General features: G+C 36.3%; 1 protein-coding gene across 2 annotated transcripts in view; it reads left to right on the top strand.

Moving 5' to 3' along the window:
* Window positions 1-20,694, top strand: part of PRDM6 (PR/SET domain 6) — a 562,442-nt gene that overhangs the window by 16,876 nt on the left and 524,872 nt on the right. The gene's annotated exons all lie outside the window — the stretch shown is intronic.

The raw sequence follows: 20,694 nt of genomic DNA, 5'->3' as shown, positions 1-20,694 counted from the left end.
GTATGGTGGTAGGTGAAATGGCAATGTTCAAACTAACTAGGAATATTCAGCATGAATTTATGTGCATGTGTGTGTGTGTGTGTGTGTGTGTGTGTGTGTGTGTGTGTGTGTGTGTCCTGTAATGAACTGTTAACCCTTTCCGGGTTGGTCCCTGCCTTACACCTATTGCTTCCTGGGATAGGCTACTTTTCATTATGACTATGGAATGGATAAAGTACTTATTGAACATGAATAAATGCTTGAATGACTGCTGTGTACTTTTCGTGGAAATGTGCACCTTTCCAAGGCATATTCTTCACTAATACAATATTTAGTAAACATAATGAGTAGGTCACCTGGTCATACCTCTCATCTGTCCAGATTTTCACAGAATGTCTAGATTTTTGCCTCTTATTTTTGGTCTTCTCATCATAAAATATTGATTTTTTTCTGACAAATCATTGAGGATTGAATCCAGAAAATAATGGTAAATATTTGAGTTTCAGACGTCAGAAAATTCATGCTAATTGCAATACTTTATATTCTATCAACATTCTAAGTTTACAAGAGGAATATTTAAAAATTGTCCCTATTTTTGGACTTTTGTCCACCCATTATTTATGGCTTTGTCCAGATTTCTCGTGTCAAGAGGTTGAGAGGTATGCATCTGGTAAACAGCTGTGTAGCCCTATGAGACAAGTTTTCAGCAATGCTCTTTTTACTGGCTATGACAGGTGATTTTATAACCAGACACTACCAGTCTTTCATAGCTATATTTTGATTTCATTGTTGAAAATTAGTAGTAGCAATCTGCTCTGAAAGAAATGTTTACTCGTGAAGAATTTTAAAGAATTATGATTCTAGAAAGGTACTTACTGTGGCTGCGGGTTTTTGGCATTTGGTTTTGTATTAATGTGTTTATACTGTTTCATGCTAAGAAGGTCAAAAGACTGTTTTTACTAAAATTAAAAAAAAAAACTGTGTGACATTGCATGCAGTCTGCTGTAAACAGTTACACATGTAATGTGAGAATCATAATATATCATTAAGTGATTATAAATAAAGAACTTTATACAGAGTTCATAGAAAGAGGCAAATGATCTGCAGAGACTGACAGAACTGAATAACATTAATGTTATGTGTTTGGTAGTACACTCTAATGTTAAATAAATTGTGTTTTTGAAATTATATCCTGACATAAGGGAATGTCCTCTAAAGCAAACACAGCAGGGCCTTTATACTGGTCACTGCATCAAATAGCAAAAATAACCTGAAAGATGGGATGTCACAAGAATGGCTTTTTGTTTATATTATGCTGTTCTAAAGCTTAATATACAGTATATTTTAAATAATATATCTTCTCAAACAGTGAACATAATGTACAGAACAAGGAATCTGAAGATATTAATCAAAATAACTTCTAACATTTGCATTCAGGGAAAAGGTGTTCTCAGCATCCTTTTGTAAGTTTAGCCATCACTTATTTCAAATGGGAGGATATAATGGTAAAGTAGATGGATTTGCGGGAAGTATTTGTATTTTGCTGTAATTACCAAGGCACCCCTGCTGTGAGTACATGTAGTACTATTGACAAGAGGCACACAAGCCCTTAGGTATCAAAGTAGAGCTGTCTGATGTTAGATAAGCTAAGTCATGGGATATGTGCAGCTTGGGACTACATAAGATGCCTGCCTATAGATAACGTTATAGTACAAAATCAGAATTCTGGTTCAGAGCACCAGCCCTTTGTGATTCAGTGCAATGTTCACGCTGTGGGATTCAGTGCAGTATTCACACTGCGGGATTCAGTACGGTGTTCACACTGTGGGATTCAGTGCAATGTTCACGCTGTGGGATTCAGTGCAGTGTTCACACTGTGGGATTCAGTACGGTGTTCACACTGCAGGATTCAGTGCAGTGTTCACACTGTGGGATTCAGTATAGTGTTCACACTGTGGGATTCAGTGTAGTGTTCACACTGTGGGATTCAGTGCAATGTTCACACTGCAGAATTCAGTGCAGTGTTCACACTGCAGTAATCAGCCCAATGTTCACACTATGGGATTCAGTGCAATGTTCACGCTGCAGGATTCAGTACAGTGTTTACACTGTGGGATTCAGTGCAATGTTCACAGTGTGGGATTCAGTGCAGTGTTCACACTGCAGGATTCATTGCAATGTTCACACTGTGGGATTCAGTGCAATGTTCACAGTGTGGGATTTAGTGCAGTGTTCACACTGTGGGATTCATTGCAGTGTTCGCACTGCAGTAATCAGCACAATGTTCACACTGTGGAAATCACATACATCAGGCCTTGCTGCTGAGTATGTTAACTACTGGGTTCTAAAAAGACTGTGTGTACATTGAATGTCTATCATGTCATTCAGTGTTTATGTTAGTGGTGAGCTTCTTGTTAATGGTAGTAGCATTTAGCAGAAATCTTCACATAGTATAGTGAGGCCTCATAAGTTATACAGGAGCTGAACAAGCAAAGTTCTAGAAATACTGTTCATTCTATCTGCAGGCTGTAATGATAAAGTGATATGATAATACATTTATGCTCTCACACAAAAGGCATAATAACATCAAATTACTATAAAATATAATACATAATTTCAATTTACAGTTATTGAAGAAACCATGTATTTTGCACAGACCTAGAAGAAAGCATTGTTAGTATGGATGGATGCTGAATAGGTTGAACCCTTGCAGGTTTTATGTTTGTGGTAACGTTTTCACTTACAAGCTGGGGGAAAACCTTATTTGGTCCTCAGATTTGTACATGGAGGATACAAGGTTATCATCCACTTTGGAGAGAAAAAAAAAGATTAGTGCAGTGGCTAAATTCTTTCTTTCCATTCTCAACCCAAGTTGAAGAGCACACTTGGGTTACCAGACACTGGCTGGTAAGCAGGAGAGTGAAGTAGGCCATGGCTGGTGACCTGTTATGGGCCGGCAATGGACACTGATGGCTGGTGACCTGTTATGGGCCGGCAGTGGAGACTGTAGGTCATCCCACACAATAGAAAACTTACTTGTGAACAGAGATTGCTTTCAGACTGAAGGTTCAAGTGTGTCAGTCTGTAACCCAAGCAGAACATCACTCATCCATAACACCCATAATAATGACTTATTTAGAGCTAAGAGGTCATAGCTTGAACCTGGGAGCTAATGTGGAAAATCAGATAGGATGTGATGTTTGGAGAGAACGTATTAATTTTTTTTAAAATTTTTTTAATATTTCCAAATGGTTAGCTGTTAATAACATGACAAGAGTGGATCACATGGTTAAAGGCCATGAAACCAGTACTACAAAACCCCAACCTGTCCACATTTAAAACTACCCCAAACGACTGTTGTTGTTGTCTTTCGGCTTTTCCAAGTTAGGGGACGCCACAGCGGAACTCCAGTCTGCTAATGATTGGCAGTAGATTTTCACGAATGCAGAGGTGCCAGCTCGACGTTCAACCTTCAGTGATGGTACGCCCATTTACGCATGCCTTTCGAATGTCCACTAAACCATGGGGAGGACATACAGACTGAACACAGAAGGCACTCCCTGCTTTCCAGCCAAGAATCGAACGGGAGAACCTTTTGCTCTGAGGCAACAACGCTACTGCTGCACCACTGCAGCATTTATGCCCCTGTATTGCTCCCAATTAATATTCTTCCTATTTTTTCCCATTCATCTCACACATGCTAGCCCGAATAGTGCTCATCTTTTCTTTATTAATCTTTGTTCCTTCAGATGACCTAACTTGTGTTCCTTCAGATGACCTAACTTGTATTCCTTCAGATGACCTAACTTGTATTCCTTCAGATGACCTAACTTGTGTTCCTTCAGATGACCTAACTTGTGTTCCTTCAGATGACCTAACTTCTATTCCTTCAGATGACCTAACTTGTGTTCCTTCAGATGACCTAACTTGTATTCCTTCAGATGACCTAACTTGTGTTCCTTCAGATGACCTAACTTGTGTTCCTTCAGATGACCTAACTTGTATTCCTTCAGATGACCTAACTTGTGTTCCTTCAGATGACCTAACTTGTATTCCTTCAGATGACCTAACTTGTGTTCCTTCAGATGACCTAACTTGTGTTCCTTCAGATGACCTAACTTGTATTCCTTCAGATGACCTAACTTGTGTTCCTTCAGATGACCTAACTTGTATTCCTTCAGATGACCTAACTTGTGTTCCTTCAGATGACCTAACTTGTATTCCTTCAGATGACCTAACTTGTATTCCTTCAGATGACCTAACTTGTGTTCCTTCAGATGACCTAACTTGTATTCCTTCAGATGACCTAACTTGTGTTCCTTCAGATGACCTAACTTGTGTTCCTTCAGATGACCTAACTTGTATTCCTTCAGATGACCTAACTTGTAAAACTACATACATGACCAATTTTGGTCTTTCAGAAGTAACTCACCTTGTAAAAAAAAAAAGTATTCCTGTATGCCTGAAACATGCATGTTAATATTGTATTTCTGTTGTTGTATATTGCTATAATATGTTTGTTAATCTCATTTACATATTGTTAGCAATGTACTACTTAAACAAAGTTTACTGCGTGTACCTTAATAATGTTCTTTTTGTTGTGGAGCTTTTCTCCCCGGTTCTCCCCCGAAAACATTTTTTTTTTCAACCCAGTCGGACACTACCCGGTCAACAAATGTAAATAAATAAATAAATAAATAAATACATTACTCTTTGAAGCTTACCAAGAATGGTCTTTTCAGCACCTGCAGCTTATTCAGTATTACCTCCTTCTGTAATTCATTTGGAGGACCTGTACTGGTGGCAGATTTAATATACTTGGAGATTCTGGTCTGTTGGCCCAGTTGTTCCTATTAGTATTGAAATTCCCTGGGTGCCATTGTTTCACATTGCTTTAGTTTCTGCTTGTGTATGATGATGTTTTATAAATTAATGTCTTGCAGTACATAGGATGCTATACTTGCTAGGTATAGTATTTTGGTAATTAGTGTTGCTTTTATCCTTTTTCCTTCGGCTATAATATTTATTTTCTTGTTTCTAATTTCTTAAGTCTTGGCAAAGGTAATCCTATGCTATCATAACTTCTTCATTTTCCGTAATTCGTTGCTTGCTATTTCCAGTACTTATGGGAAAGAGGAGATAAGGTGGGAGATGCCCAAACAGAGAATAATAACAGGCAAACTTTTGTGACTGAAACGTGTTGACAACAACAGTACAAAATAAATCAGAATGGCAAACTATATTAACAGGAAAGGAAAAAAATGAAAGTAAATGTGGATAAGCATCTTGCCTTTGTAATTTGACAGAAAAATCATTATGGTCCGACGTAAAGCAGCAGACATTTATGGAAAGATAAAAAAGAGCAATGGTCATGTTTCCCACATTCCTCTCGACATTTTACCATACTTCATGCACGTGTCTCATTACTTTATCTGCAAATGTCTGAGTAGGATTCAATAACGATCTATTTAAGTTTGTAGTTAACTGTATGATACCATAAAATGGTTAGAAACAGGCCATAATATCTCTGAATGGATAATGTTAATTTGTTCTGGTATGCATATGTGCGGCTGATCAGAGATACAAGTCTGCTTTTCAAATGACTAGTTGGTTGTTTTGTATGGGTCTGGAAAGATGTTATGTTTAAAGCATGTTTTGTAGTCTTCGCTATCTGTTTGCTTTCTGCATGTGTCTTAATGTGCCACTAATGCTAATGGCTAATGGTGAGATTCCTTGTAAATTCCAGATTTCGTAGTCACAATCATGCATTTATTTACTTGCTTAGAAGAACTTACCTTTTTAAGTGACAGATAGAATAAACAACACAAAACATTTTAAATACACTCACAACCCTCTCTTACAAGTACATAATATACCCCTTTTAAACATTTTAATTGATTAAGTCAAAGGATTTTTTTAAAAAACTTGTTCTAACAGTTATTATTGCAGGTTTAATAGGTACTTTTACACTTATGTCTTGTAATACATAGGAACTTTCCAGCAATCACAGGGACATCTTTTTCTACTATATGTAACTGTACATCAAGTAACTGTATAAAAAAGTCTGATATATTCATACACAAACTGTATAAAACAGCAGTAAAATAAGCAATTTTTCTTAAATGATGACTGCTAACACTGAAAGTATAATGTACAATGATGAATATTGCTTATATATTAACGTAATTCTAAGTATGAAATGATACAACACTTATTTTTCTCTTATAATACACTGCACATTCAGTACAAAACAGTAAGTTACTATTAAAAAACTGATAATAATAATGCATTTTGTAACAATGTGCTTGTTCTAACATTTAACCCTCTACTGAGATTGTATAAAGAAGAAAGCCTTTGATACAGCAGTCCAAAATTTATCAATAAGGCATTTAAAGGTTAAAATTGCACCCAATGCCAAACTAAAGGCAATTGCACTTAATCACCCACATTTTATTGATTTTATTATTTTATGAGACCTAAATATGAGATGACTAAAAACATCATTGCCATAGTTTTATTGATACTAATTTGCAAAAATTGCACATTTGCACAGGCTTGAAACTTATCAAAATCATTCTGTAAAATATCTAATACATCTTCTTTAGTCCTAGTAGAAGAACGCAGGGCAGATATTATCAGCTTATACCACATAATTATTTTTTTTAGTTTAAGTTTATTCAAAGTATTTATCACTGGCAAGGAAAACATGATCCTAAAAAATAACTTTATGGAAATGCCCCAGTGAGTCAACACAAACTCAAAAATAATAGATCCAGTTTTATTGCTTAACTGGAATGTGCACCACTAAAGTGTGTAACAGCAATATAACTTAATGAATTAAATATTTTCAAAATGCCACAAGGAAACACTAATATGTGCTATTCTGGCTTTAAAATTGTGAAATGGTTGTAGTATTTAAGTCACAAATGGCTTTGCAAATGAAACTGTACATATCTTCAAGCATGTTAAGTGGACATGCACTGCCCAGCACAAAAGCAATGATGTCATCAGTTACAACTGCTTCAGTGCCTGAACTTTGATGTCATTATCCCAGCAGAAAACACAAGCAATGTCTATAAACCTCATTGGTCATTTTCACTGCTTCATGCTTTGTCTTATTCAAATATGTATTCATCTCCTGTAAATGGGATGCTTAGTCTAATAGTGGCTTATATGCTGTGAGCTATCAAGAGCTTAACTGATCTGAAATATAAAAAATGTTTGATTAGATCTTATTAAATGAAGAGAGTACAGCTGCATGAATCTGAACTCTGCAAAATACATTAATGTCATAGTTTCCTAAGGTATGATGTTATCCCACATTATAATGGACAAAATAGCCTTAATCTGTACCAAACAGAACAAAGGAAGTTCAGAAGTCAGACCTCTACTCAGTCCTTACAGCAAATGATATGCAGCCTGTACAGTTAGTAGGCTGACCGCACCAAGTTCTGCTGACCACAGGCTCCACTTTTATTAATGAAAAAAAAAGGGTGTACAGGATTAAAGCTCTGAGCTGTTAACAAGGTGCTTCCTGTAGTCAAGAGTACAAAGACTAATTCCCTCTGCTCCATTTACCTACTGTGTGACTCTATGCAAGTTACATGACCAGATAATGGTCCTGGGTCACTCCTGAAAATGTCCAGTGGGCACCTGGTCAATATAGCTATCTATCTATCTATCTATCTATCTATCTATCTATCTATCTATCTATCTATCTATCTTATGCCTGTATGTATGTATGTATCTATCTTATGTATGTATTTATCTCTTTATCTATCTTATGTATGTATGTACTGTATCTATCTATCTATCTATCTATCTATCTATCTATCTATCTATCTATCTATCTATCTATCTATCTACGTTTCCTTTTAAAGACATCCAGAATCTGAATTTATTATCTTGATGAGATTCAGATTGATTTGATCTTTAGTTCAGGGCAGGTGGTTCCCAGATTTAAGTTATACACAAATCATACATTTAAATGGGAGAAAATTGTATGTGTGTACAGAGCAGACAAATAAATCAGCTCTTCCTACATTGTTTAAAATACACCATTTATTTGTATAGTGTGCTGTGCTAGTAGGCACAATATTGATCATTACCACTGCTTAGAGATCTTCATCATTAAGGAAATCTAACTAAATCCCCTTCCTTTGGTTAGAAGTCAATATTAGGTCAATAGTGATACCATTGCCCTTTGCAAAGCAATATATAAATATATAAGTAGATGTTTACAATGAGGGAAGCAGTCCTCTGCAGTCCTTTGAAATGTAAACGATCAACATAATGGGCCTAGTAACAACATTAATTACTCCTTCTAAAACCTACTTCACTTTTAGCAGACATTTTAATTCTTAGGTCTGATCAAATGTGCTATACTAAATTGCTTGCCTGAAACAACATTTGCAAGGCTGCTTATGTCATATGTAATCATTTATCTTATTATTTTCATAGCAATCCTATGGAAGATGCATAAAATAATCCAAAGAAAATTCACACTGCTTCTGTTTCTGAAACAAAATAGAAACATTATAACAGAAAAAAACTAATGGCTGTTTAATGCTGGTGTGTTTTCACTACTTCTGTCTTGAAAATAAAAATAAATGCTGTTCTTCTAAGACATTGAAATGTTGGAACAGACTAACATCCCTTCACTGCCAGTAGACATACAGTTAAGTACCCTAAATGCAAATACTTTTTTCCAAATCTTTCTTAAGCAACCTGTCAAGAGATTTGTCAATTATGAGAACTGGTTTTGTTTGGCAGTATGACATTGTGACCAGTGTCAAAGAGTGCTAGCTTTTGCAGCAGCACTTATAACACATTTTTATTTATTTATTTATTTATTTATTTATTTATTTATTTATTCTTGGCTTTATAAGAAAGATTACTGCTCTTATAAAAAGCCATGGATTTGTATTTATTAATTCATTTTGTTATGTATCACTGTGTAACTGTCACATGGATATTTCTGTCATAGCAAGATATGGTGTGGTTGTAATTGCTTTCGTATCAGTCTGCATTATGTTTACTGTAAAACTAAATGGGATACATTTAAAAGGATTTCAGATCACAGGTGTAACCTATCATTTATTCATATGACAGTACCACTCATATCAAGAAAAAAGAATGTTAGTGTTTACATTACTTTTCAGGGACACTTTATGCTTGTTTTAGCAGCAGCTGCAAATGAGTTTTCACTCTGTAAGTCAAGTTCTAAGGCAGTACTTTTTATGGGAGTTTCATCACAGTCTAGATAAAATAAATATAAATTCAGGTTGTTTCTGAAATAATTGGTCACCCTTTTCATCTTCAAAACTTGTTCAGCAAAATTATATTGCATAAATGTGCAGATGAATAGTTTGAGTTTTATAGCAAATAAGCTCAGAAAAATAAAGATACATTAATTTACAGAACATTGCAACAATCTTTATTTTTTTTTCCTCTGACAAATATTATGTATGTTATCTGAAAAGGATGAAGAAGTTCACATCATGAAACTACCTTCTCTTGCACCATTTTTCATCTCTGCAGAGCAGGCACAGCGATCTTCGGTTACAGAGCTTTGGTAATGTTTCCAGCTCTGACCTTTCTTCAAGAGCTCCCATTATAACCTCTTTCCCATAAGTGATCAAGACGTTTCACTGGGGACAATTTAAAATGTATTAAGAGCCATTTTATTACTTCACACCATTTCAGCTGCATGAAATGCTCATTAGAAATCTAGAAATGCAGAAACCCTACTTTAGTGTTGCAGCAGTAATCATTGCAAACATGCCCTGTCAAATAGTTCATTCTTTTGGAGGAACCCAGTTACGGCGTACTTCATTTATTATGTCTTTTAGACCAACTGCTTTTATACTCCGTATTTGTACTTTTCTCTGCACCAAACTAGACTCATTCTTGAAAGGAATAATCGAATGACTTAGCTAAACATTCACTTTGGCAGAAAAGAAAAGTTTTTCCATCATAGTATAACTAAAAGTCTGATAACAATTTCTGGACATTTTCATTTTAGAATAATGGGAACAGTCTTGGTATAATGTTTTTATAAAGGCAAGAAAAACGTTCTCAGCAATTACATTCAGTTGATGAAAGTGAGATTATTTTTCCTGCTAATGTGCTTGCTAATAATGAATTGAAAAGACATACTTGATTACAGCATGTATAAAACATTTATCTCTATTATTAATGCATCCTTGTTCCCCTGGGATAAATTAATCTAGTTGCAAATGGTTCCACTACTCTGTTTAATGTCAGAGTGTAATAAGACCAGACTTAGGAATGTACACAGTATACATTAAGACTGTATGGGAATAAAATTCAGAAGTCTAAAATGACATATAGCTTGTTCTGATTTGACATATTTTTGGCCTCTGAGTTTTTTTAATTGTATTATTTCTATTTTTATTTAATTTTATTATGTAGTCTTGAAAACAAACACTGCAAATTCAGTTGCTGATGGCAATAATTTCCTTCCACAAAAGAAGTAATATTTAAAGAAGTAAAATTTTTGCTTTATTTTAAAATCAATTGTCATTGCTTGTGCATGATTGTTAAAAAGCAGTATTGCTAACACTGTAATATAGTATACTAGCAATATTGTATCAATATTTATATTTTAAGAAAAATAATTTATAATTATCTGCTGTACATAATGATAACCTGTAACAGCTTCTGTCACCAGTTAAAAAGTAACATATGAACAACAATGAACAAAGAGCAAATTCATGCATCTGAAATGCATGATAACTCAATAATCTTCAGTACTCAGATGCAAGATGCTATATCTCCACTTTAAAATTCAAAGATATAAAAAAATATATATATATATATATATATATATATATATATACACACATATATATATGGGTGTGTTTATGGTTCATACCCCAGACATGATATTTCATACATTTTCCTTAATTTTCCTTAAATATATATATATATATATATATATATATATATATATATATATAAAACAAAGATTGCTAAAAAAAGAAAGGCTTTTCAAATTAAACTCTAGATTTTTGAAATTTATAGATTTGCTTAAAGCTGTATATGACTTTATTTGTTAAAAATCTCTGGACATGCAAGCTTTCCTTGCAGAATAGGCAATTATTTAAATTCTGTTGCTTACTTTTTAAAGGTGATATAGCCACATATCCCTAGATGTACCTATTTTTGTTGTGGTCAGTGCGGTTTTAGGATTCGGAACATATCAGTATAACAGCATTTCCAGCTGTTCCTTTCAGGAGAGTATTGCAATATTATCTGGTGACCCAGAGCCCTGTTATTTATATTTCTCATATCACAAAGTTCAGAATTTCATTCCATCCTAGAACAACAGGTTGCTAAATGCCGTGGCACAAAGTTCAGAAGTCAGACCTCTACTCAGTCCTTACAGCAAATGATATGCAGCCTGTACAGTTAGTAGGCTGACCGCACCAAGTTCTGCTGACAACAGGCTCCACTTTTATTAATGAAAAAAAGGGTGTCCTTTGTAGTCTGTAGCTATAGCCTTCATGATAATAAGCTCTGTCTATAGTATAATGAGTAAAATGCTGTGCAGTAATAATTTCAAACAACTGCCTGGCAGTAGCCTCTGTAGCAATGCCATTGCAATGTCTTATGCATCCCATGCCTCTCAGCTGTTGGGATTTAGTCTTAACACTGACATTTGCCTTTAAATTTAGCTTGGTTCCTCTTAGTCTGATTTTCTCCATAAAATTAGACTTGGTTAGTTGTCTATGTATGATTATAGTTGTCAAGTCACTTGTTCAGGTAGTAGTTCCTCATGTCCCAGTTGTTTGAACATAATTGCTTTTGATGTAGTTCCTCATGTATTGTTACTTGCCTCACATACAACTGACATTCTGCTGCTTAACGTGGTATATTTTAACTTCTCTGCACTTAAAGTGTCCTAGGGAAGGAGAAAGAGAGAGAGACAGAGAGAGAGAGCGACAGAGGGAGAGAGAGAGACAGAGAGAGAGAGAGAGACAGAGAGAGAGAGAGAGAGAGAGGGAGAGAGAGAGACAGAGAGAGACAGAAAGAGAGACAGAGAGAGACAGAGACAAAGAGAGAGAGAGAAAGACAGAGATAGAGAGAGAGATAGAGATAGATAGAGAGAGAGAGACAGAGAGAGAGAGAGAGAGAGAGAGAGAGAGAGAGACAGAGAGAGAGAGAGAGAGAGAGAGAGAGAGATAGAGACAGACAGAGAGAGAGAGATAGAGACAGAGAGACAGAGAGAGACAGAGAGAGAGAGACAGAGAGAGAGAGAGACAGAGAGAGAGAGAGAGAGAGAGAGAGAGAGAGAGAGAGAGAGAGAGAGAGAGAGAGAGAGAGAGAGACAGAGAGAGACAGAGACAAGAGAGAGAGAGATAGACAGAGATAGAGAGAGAGAGATAGAGATAGAGAGAGAGAGAGAGAGAGAGAGAGAGAGAGACAGAGAGAGAGAGAGAGAGAGAGAGAGAGAGACAGAGAGAGAGACAGAGACAGAGAGAGAGAGAGAGAGAGAGAGAGAGAGAGACAGAGAGACAGAGAGAGAGAGAGACAGAGAGAGACAGAGAGAGAGAGATAGAGACAGAGAGAGACAGAGAGAGAGAGAGAGAGAGAGACAGAGAGAGAGAGAGAGAGAGAGAGAGAGAGAGAGAGACAGAGAGAGAGAGAGAGAGAGAGAGAGAGAGAGAGAGAGAGAGGATTTTTAAATTCCTTGATTGCTCTCTCCCCAAGGTGCAGTGACCTTGGAGTGAGACTAGGAAAGTTAAGGATTAGGGATGAGACCTCTCCCCACATGATGGCTGCATGGGGGGGTGGGGGCTTGTTCCACTCCAAAATGCTTTTGAAGTGTTTTTCTTGATTTATTAGCATGTAAGAGTATAATCTCAAACATGTGCATTTCCAACATTTGTGCATTCTGGCTGTGACGTACAAGCAATATTCGCATGGCAATTGTAGTACACGCTTGAAAGAACTATATTGGATCCATTATTAACGAATGAATTGAAGCATATACAAATGTTCCTTACCACTAATTAAATGGCAGAAGAATCTGAAGACCTGTTATTTTGAAATTTAAGATCATGTTCCTGTTTTTGATCCTGTACTATGGTTTTAAAGTGCTATGACTTTAAACACTTGGAATTTGGGAGGCATTTTTACCTGTGAGAATTAAGTGGTGAACTGATGCTACCCCAGTCAAATAAAGGTAGCAGCTGACAAAGCTCATTTCCCATGTCCAGTGTGTGACTCTGCTATTACGAAAAGTGTAGGGTGCATGATACCAGTGTGGCATATATTGGGTCATTGCAGGGTGCATATTATTAACTAAGCATGCTCTCTGACAGCCTTATTTAAAGCTGGCCATTGTAGATTATTAATGCTTGTTTTATTTGTTAGCAATCCAAGGTCGAAACTGTATACGTGTAAGAAGACAAAACTGGTGAACCAAAAGGTAAAACCACCATCAGCTTTAATAGGACAGAAAACAAGTACAAACACAACTGACTTAGCGCTTTCACCCAACTAGGGCATCCTCAGAGTCAGTTAGTAAAATTTAAACAGTTCTTAATGAATGAAATTCAAACAACTTTGCAGCCAATACAAGTACAATAAAATTGTTACAATTGTCTTGAGAATTAACTCTTACTAGTACAACACGCTTTCACTGAACAGAAAATTTTTTACTACTCATTCAACTCAAGTGTTTACCAGTAGTGTGTCTCAAAACATGTACCCTAAAAAATCCACCTATATTTCTTTGTTAGAACAACACTCATTTTTCAAATACTTAAAGCTTTGTGTTTTAATATACATGCCAAAGATAACGTGTCATTAATGCCAGGTCTTCTACTGGCATCTAATCTAATTTGCCATAGGCATTCTCTAACTTCAAGTATGTTTTTGTAATCTACCCCAAAATCTTTTGTGTAAATTCTGTCAATAACAAAACATATGAATTTCTTAAAATTCATACAGTCTTTGCTATGAATATACAAAGAATTAGTTAACTTCTTATTTTTTATGTCCCTGGTGTGTTCTAGTATCCTTTGTTTTAATTTCCTTGTGGTCATACCAACGTAAAACGCTGGACATGATAAACAAGTGGCCACATATATGACCATATTCATGTCACAATTACAATAACCTGGACACACCAGGGACCTTTTGTAGTTACCAGCTTGTACATATGGACCATCATTGATATGTTTACATGCTTTACATTTTCCACATTTGGCCATCCTTGCAGGTGTTTGACCAATAGGTTTAGGAATTCTCTCTAAAAGTTCCTTGATATTTGCACCTCTACTATTTATACATTTTGGACCATCTCCTATAGCATTTAACATATCTGCAGAGAATATGTTATGCCATCCCATTTTAATGACTTCCTTCACCTTACCAGACATAGTGTTGTACTGCAACACCATGCCTGTCTGGGTGTCAGTATGTTTATATTGATTTCTTAAGGCCTTTCCTGTATCTCTTTGTTCATCTATTAAGATAGGTTTGAAATCTGTTTCCCTTCTTTGAATAATGTCATTTTTGGTCGATGTTAGGAAGTCCATAGGATAACCTCTTTCTACAAACAAACCAATTAATATATCAACTTCTTCTAAAAATGTGGTGTCCTCACTTGCTATACGAGATGACCTAATCATCTGACCCTTTATTACATTTTTCTTGATGTAATGTGGATGGCGGCTCTCATAATGTAGCGAAAAACAAAAAGACAGCTTGGAAACACCAAAGCAAATTCTCTCTCAGTTTAATTCTCTCTCAGTTTAATGAAGCGCTTTTCGTCTTGCACATATGGCAAGACTTCATCAGAAACTGAACAAACTTCAACACAAGCAATATATACATGCCCTTTTTGTCACATGACACTTCTAATTAAAATCTTGTGTCTTAAAGGCACATCCAAAGTATTGCTACTTAAAACATTTTTTAAAAACGAATATGACTGACAATATTTTAGAACACCTCGACCCTTCCCTTCCTTCAGAATTTTTACCTTTACATGTGCAAGACGAAAAGCGCTTCATTAAACTGAGAGAGAATTAAACTGAGAGAGAATTTGCTTTGGTGTTTCCAAGTTGTCTTTTTGTTTTTCGCTAGTCTGTTTTACTTTGGTTCCTGTCTGTTGAGGCTCTCATAATGTAGAAAGGTATTACTATTATGTCTTTTTCCTAAATAAACTTGATTCTATCCTCCCATTACTTGTATATAAATGCAAGTCCAGAAAATCAATCGAACTCTTGCCAATCTTGCTAGTAAACCTCAAAAAAGTTGTAGTTTGATTTAAGTAGACTATAAAATCATCCAACTCATCTTGAGAACCCTTCCAAAGAAATAATATGTCATCCAAAAAAATCTTAAATAAATAATCATTTTGGATACATAAATAGATGACAGAATGTATTGGTCCTCCCATTCGGCTAATACCAAATTGGCATATATGGGAGCACATCTAGCTCCCATTGGTACTCCCGTGCACTGTTTATAATATTCACCCTCAAAGTGAATATAGTTATTTTCCAAGACAATTCGCATTAAGTCTATGAGTAACCTTCTTTTAACTTGTACTTTCCCAAACTTCTGGAAAACCACTCCAAACCTATATCTTGAGGTATTACTGAAAATAAATTGATTATGTCAACTGTGACAAACCAGAAATCCCCCAGATTTGTATTTAATAGGGTCTTGAGGCAGTCCAGACAATGCCATGAATCCTTAAGTACATGTGGTATACAATCAAGAGTATTTTTACTAAAAATGTCAATATATGATGCTAAGGGTTCCATTTTTGATCCTTTGGCTGCCACAATAGGTCTAAAGGGAGGGTTGGTAATGTCCTTGTGTATCTTAGGAATACCAAACAAACTGGACATGACTGGATGTTCTACTGTCAAGTAGTTATATTCATCTTGACTAATTATTCCCTCACAAAGGAAATCATAAATTTGCCAGTCAGTCTTGATGTATGCCCTCTGAACGTCAAATTTAGACACCAGTTTGTAAGTGTCAGTATCTTGTAGTATGTTCTGCATAGTCCACAAATACTCTGTATTTGACATTATAACTACCCCACCTCCCTTGTTCGGTTTCATAACCCTGTATTGTCTATTTGTTGAAAGTTCCTTTAAACAAAACTCTTCTGCAGGTGTCAGGTTATTGTGAGTGCTCGGTCTTATTTCAACCACTCTTCTTATCTGGGAGGTACATAAACGTTCCAAAGCTAGTACCAAAGGGTTATGTGGCGGAATAAACAAACTACTCCTCTTAACTGTATTAATCTGCTTCTCCCTCTCAATATTAGGTTTGTTCATAAAGTATAACTTTAAATTTAGTTGTCTCGTGTACGATTTTAAATTAATAATAAGTTTACTTATATCATGTTTAAAACTGGGTACAAAAGAGAATCCTTTTTTCATCAAACTTAAATGACTATTAGAAATAATCAGGTCTGAATAATTGTAGATGTTGAAGGACCCATCGCCAATAATAGACGGACCTTCATTGTTGTCAACATTATTGTCTGAACTAAAAGGGACAACCAATGAATCATAATCCTCATTGTTCATTAAGGCTTCAACAGTATGGTCAGTAGTATCCAATGCCAATTCTATACTGTTAATAGTATAGTCCATACTGTTTGTTGAACTTTTAGAGAGAATTCCTAAACCTATTGGTCAAAAACCTGCAAGGATGGCCAAATGTGGAAAATGTAAAGCATGTAAACATATCAATGACGGTCCATATGTACAAGTTGGTAACTACAAAAGGTCCCAGGTGTGTCCAGGTTATTGTAATTGTAACACGAATATGGTCATATATGTGGCCACTTGTTTATCATGTCCAGCGTTTTACATTGGTATGACCACAAGGAAATTAAAACATACCAGGGACATAAAAAATAAGAAGTTAACTAATTCTTTGTACATTCACAGCAAAGACTGTATGAATTTTAAGAAATTCATATGTTTTGTTATTGACAGAATTTACACAAAAGATTTTGGGGGAGATTACAAAAACATACTTGAAGTTAGAGAATGCCTATGGCAAATTAGATTAGATGCCAGTACAAGACCTGGCATTAATGACACTTTATCTTTGGCATGTATATTAAAACACAAAGCTTTAAGTATTTGAAAAATGAGTGTTGTTCTAACAAAGAAATATAGGCAGATTTTTTAGGATACATGTTTTGAGACACACTACTGGTAAACACTTGAGTTGAATGAGTAGTAAAACAATTTCCGTTCAGTGAAAGTGTGTTGCACTAGTAAGAGTTAATTCTCAAGACAATTGTAACAATTAATGAGTAGTAAAAAAATTTCCGTTCAGTGAAAGTGTGTTGCACTAGTAAGAGTTAATTCTCAAGACAATTGTAACAATTTTATTGTACTTGGATGCTTATTGGCTGCAAAGTTGTTTGAATTTCATTTATTAAGGACTGCTTAAATTTTACTAACTGACTCTGAGGATGCCCTAGTTGGGTGAAAGCGCTAAGTCTGTTGTGTTTGTACTTGTTTTCTGTCCTATTAAAGCTGATGGTGGTTTTACCTTTTGGTTCACCAGTTTTGTCTTGTTTTATTTGCTGCTTGCAATAGCATAACTGAAGAGAGAACCAAGACAGCAGGTGTCTGACTTCTGAAATGACAGTAGATGCATTTTCTATAATTGTCAGAGACATAAAGAATCAGAAGAAACCCCAGTCCCCATGGTGAGATGTTTCAATAAATCCAGCAGAGTATATCTTTGAAGTGTAATTGCATGTAAACATTTTAGAAGGTGTAAAGCATGTCAATAAATATACCACAGTATCCATTACTCTTTATAATTAATGGTTAGTTTAAGTTATTTATGTCCTGCCTGACAAAGATAAACATCATCTGCCTTATTGCCTTTCATGTCTGTTTTGAATGGGCCCAGGTGTATGAGAAGGTGATGCTATGCTTTGAGGGAACAGGATGATATTTTCTAAGACTACAAGGATCAGGACAGTAGCTTATAAGTACATTGGTATTAACATACTTTATGCACAGTGCTATTAACATGCTGTGTGCAATGCTTATGACCACAGGGAAGGCATTACAATACATGAAGATATGCCCACTGATTATGAAAAGGATGATACCCTGTAATAACAAGAAGAAGGGATAGTTCTACCCACAAAACAATGATCAAAGGTAAGGAGATGACTTAGCTAGCACATTCTGCTAGCTACAGAAATGAACTTTTTTTACTGTCTTGAGACCATGGATGTTCTGTGGTCTTTCTTTGCACATTTTGCTGAATATTATCCTTTGAGAAACTGTGCCTCCTGTATGAAATCTGAATTTCCTCACACATGTTGCTTAGTTCCAAATGAAGCATTTGTACTCTACAGCATGTATGCATTATGTAATCATTTGCAAAGCATTGTGATCAAGTACAGTGGCAGGCTAGCCACCCAGTGGTGTGAACATTGGCACTAGGTGATGGTCACTGTTGATATGACACCCCGACCCCATGAACAAAATGGGAAAAAGGGGGTTGAGGCTGATACTGTGAGCAAGCACTATTTCTCTACATGTTATGAGATTTGAAGAGGGAGCTTCCCTTTGTGATATGCATATCTAATTGCACAAAGAACTCAGAAAATGCAGTCCTAAATATTATTCACACAAAAAAAATTGTCCACAAATTCACACCACTAAATTAGTGTCACAGAAGAACTTCCCAGGATGCAAGGAGCTATATCATCTAGCAACCTATATGAATCCTTCTGAGGTAGGAAATAAGTGACACTAACCATGAATTATATAAAATAATGTACACAGAGGCATATTTATTGATGTGCTGTATACATTCTAAAATGTTTAGATGCCACATATACCTCAAGGAAATGTTCTGATTGGTGTATTGAAACATCTGACACCAGACAGTATATATAAAACTAAGTTACCATACTACCTGTATGTGATTTGCAGATTACTTTGTCTTCTTTTGGTTTATGGCTCAGACAGTTTTAGGAATTAGTTATTTTTTTCTAAAATAGACTGGTTTGAAAAGGAAGAACACTTATTATTCCCATTAAATGAAAAAAAAAATGATAACAGCAGTTGTCCACACCTGTGGGATGCTACGGACAGGTAAACCCAGTGAGCTCATCTGTACAGAGTGCCAAAGTGGAAAGTCAGCGTGTATAAAGAGACCAAGATTAGCTAGGTCCATCAGTGTCACAATAAGCTGAGCTCACCTGTACAGAGTGCCAAAGTGGAAAGTCAGTGTGTGTAAAGAGACCAAGATTAGCTAGGTCCATCAGTGTCACAATAAGCTGAGCTCGTCTGTACAGAGTGCCAAAGTGGAAAGTCAGTGTGTATAAAGAGACCAAGATTAGCTAGGTCCATCAGTGTCACAATAAGCTGAGCTCACCTGTACAGAGTGCCAAAGTGGAATGTCAGTGTGTATAAAGAGACCAAGATTAGCTAGGTCCATCAGTGTCACAATAAGCTGAGCTCACCTGTACAGAGTGCCAAAGTGGAAAGTCAGTGTGTATAAAGAGACCAAGATTAGCTAGGTCCATCAGTGTCACAATAAGCTGAGCTCACCTGTACAGAGTGCCAAAGTGGAACGTCAGTGTGTATAAAGAGACCAAGATTAGCTAGGTCCATCAGTGTCACAATAAGCTGAGCTCACCTGTACAGAGTGCCAAAGTGGAAAGTCAGCGTGTGTAAAGAGACCAAGATTAGCTAGGTCCATCAGTGTCACAATAAGCTGAGTTCACCTGTACAGAGTGCCAAAGTGGAAAGTCAGTGTGTGTGTAAAGAGACCAAGATTAGCTAGGTCCATCAGTGTCACAATAAGCTGAGCTTACCTGTACAGAGTGCCAAAGTGGAAAGTCAGTGTGTGTAAAGAGACCAAGATTAGCTAGGTCCATCAGTGTCACAATAAGCTGAGCTCGTCTGTACAGAGTGCCAAAGTGGAAAGTCAGTGTGTATAAAGAGACCAAGATTAGCTAGGTCCATCAGTGTCACAATAAGCTGAGCTCACCTGTACAGAGTGCCAAAGTGGAACATCAGTGTGTATAAAGAGACCAAGATTAGCTAGGTCCATCAGTGTCACAATAAGCTGAGCTCACCTGTACAGAGTGCCAAAGTGGAAAGTCAGTGTGTATAAAGAGACCAAGATTAGCTAGGTCCATCAGTGTCACAATAAGCTGAGCTCACCTGTACAGAGTGCCAAAGTGGAACATCGGTGTGTATAAAGAGACCAAGATTAGCTAGGTCCATCAGTGTCACAATAAGCTGAGCTCATCTGTACAGAGTGCCAAAGTGGAAAGTCAGAGTGTGTAAAGAGACCAAGATTAGCTAGGTCCATCAGTGTCACAATAAGCTGAGCTCATCTGTACAGAGTGCCAAAGTGGATAGTCAGTGTGTATAAAGAGACCGAGATTAGCTAGGTCCATCAGTGTCACAATAAGCTGAGCTCATCTGTACAGAGTGCCAAAGTGGAAAGTCAGTGTGTGTAAAGAGACCAAGATTAGCTAGGTCCATCAGTGTCGCAATAAGCTGAGCTCACCTGTACAGAGTGCCAAAGTGGAAAGTCAGCGTGTATAAAGAGACCAAGATTAGCTAGATCCATCAGTGTCACAATAAGCTGAGCTCATCTGTACAGAGTGCCAAAGTGGAAAGTCAGCGTGTATAAAGAGACCAAGATTAGCTAGGT

The sequence above is a fragment of the Protopterus annectens genome, chromosome 2.part0, assembly GCF_019279795.1.
Source record: "Protopterus annectens isolate FY-2018-M chromosome 2.part0, PAN1.0, whole genome shotgun sequence".
Classification (NCBI taxonomy): Eukaryota; Metazoa; Chordata; order Ceratodontiformes; family Protopteridae; genus Protopterus; species Protopterus annectens.
Note: the sequence above shows the minus strand (reverse complement) of the source record. Positions and strands in the feature narration are given on the sequence as shown.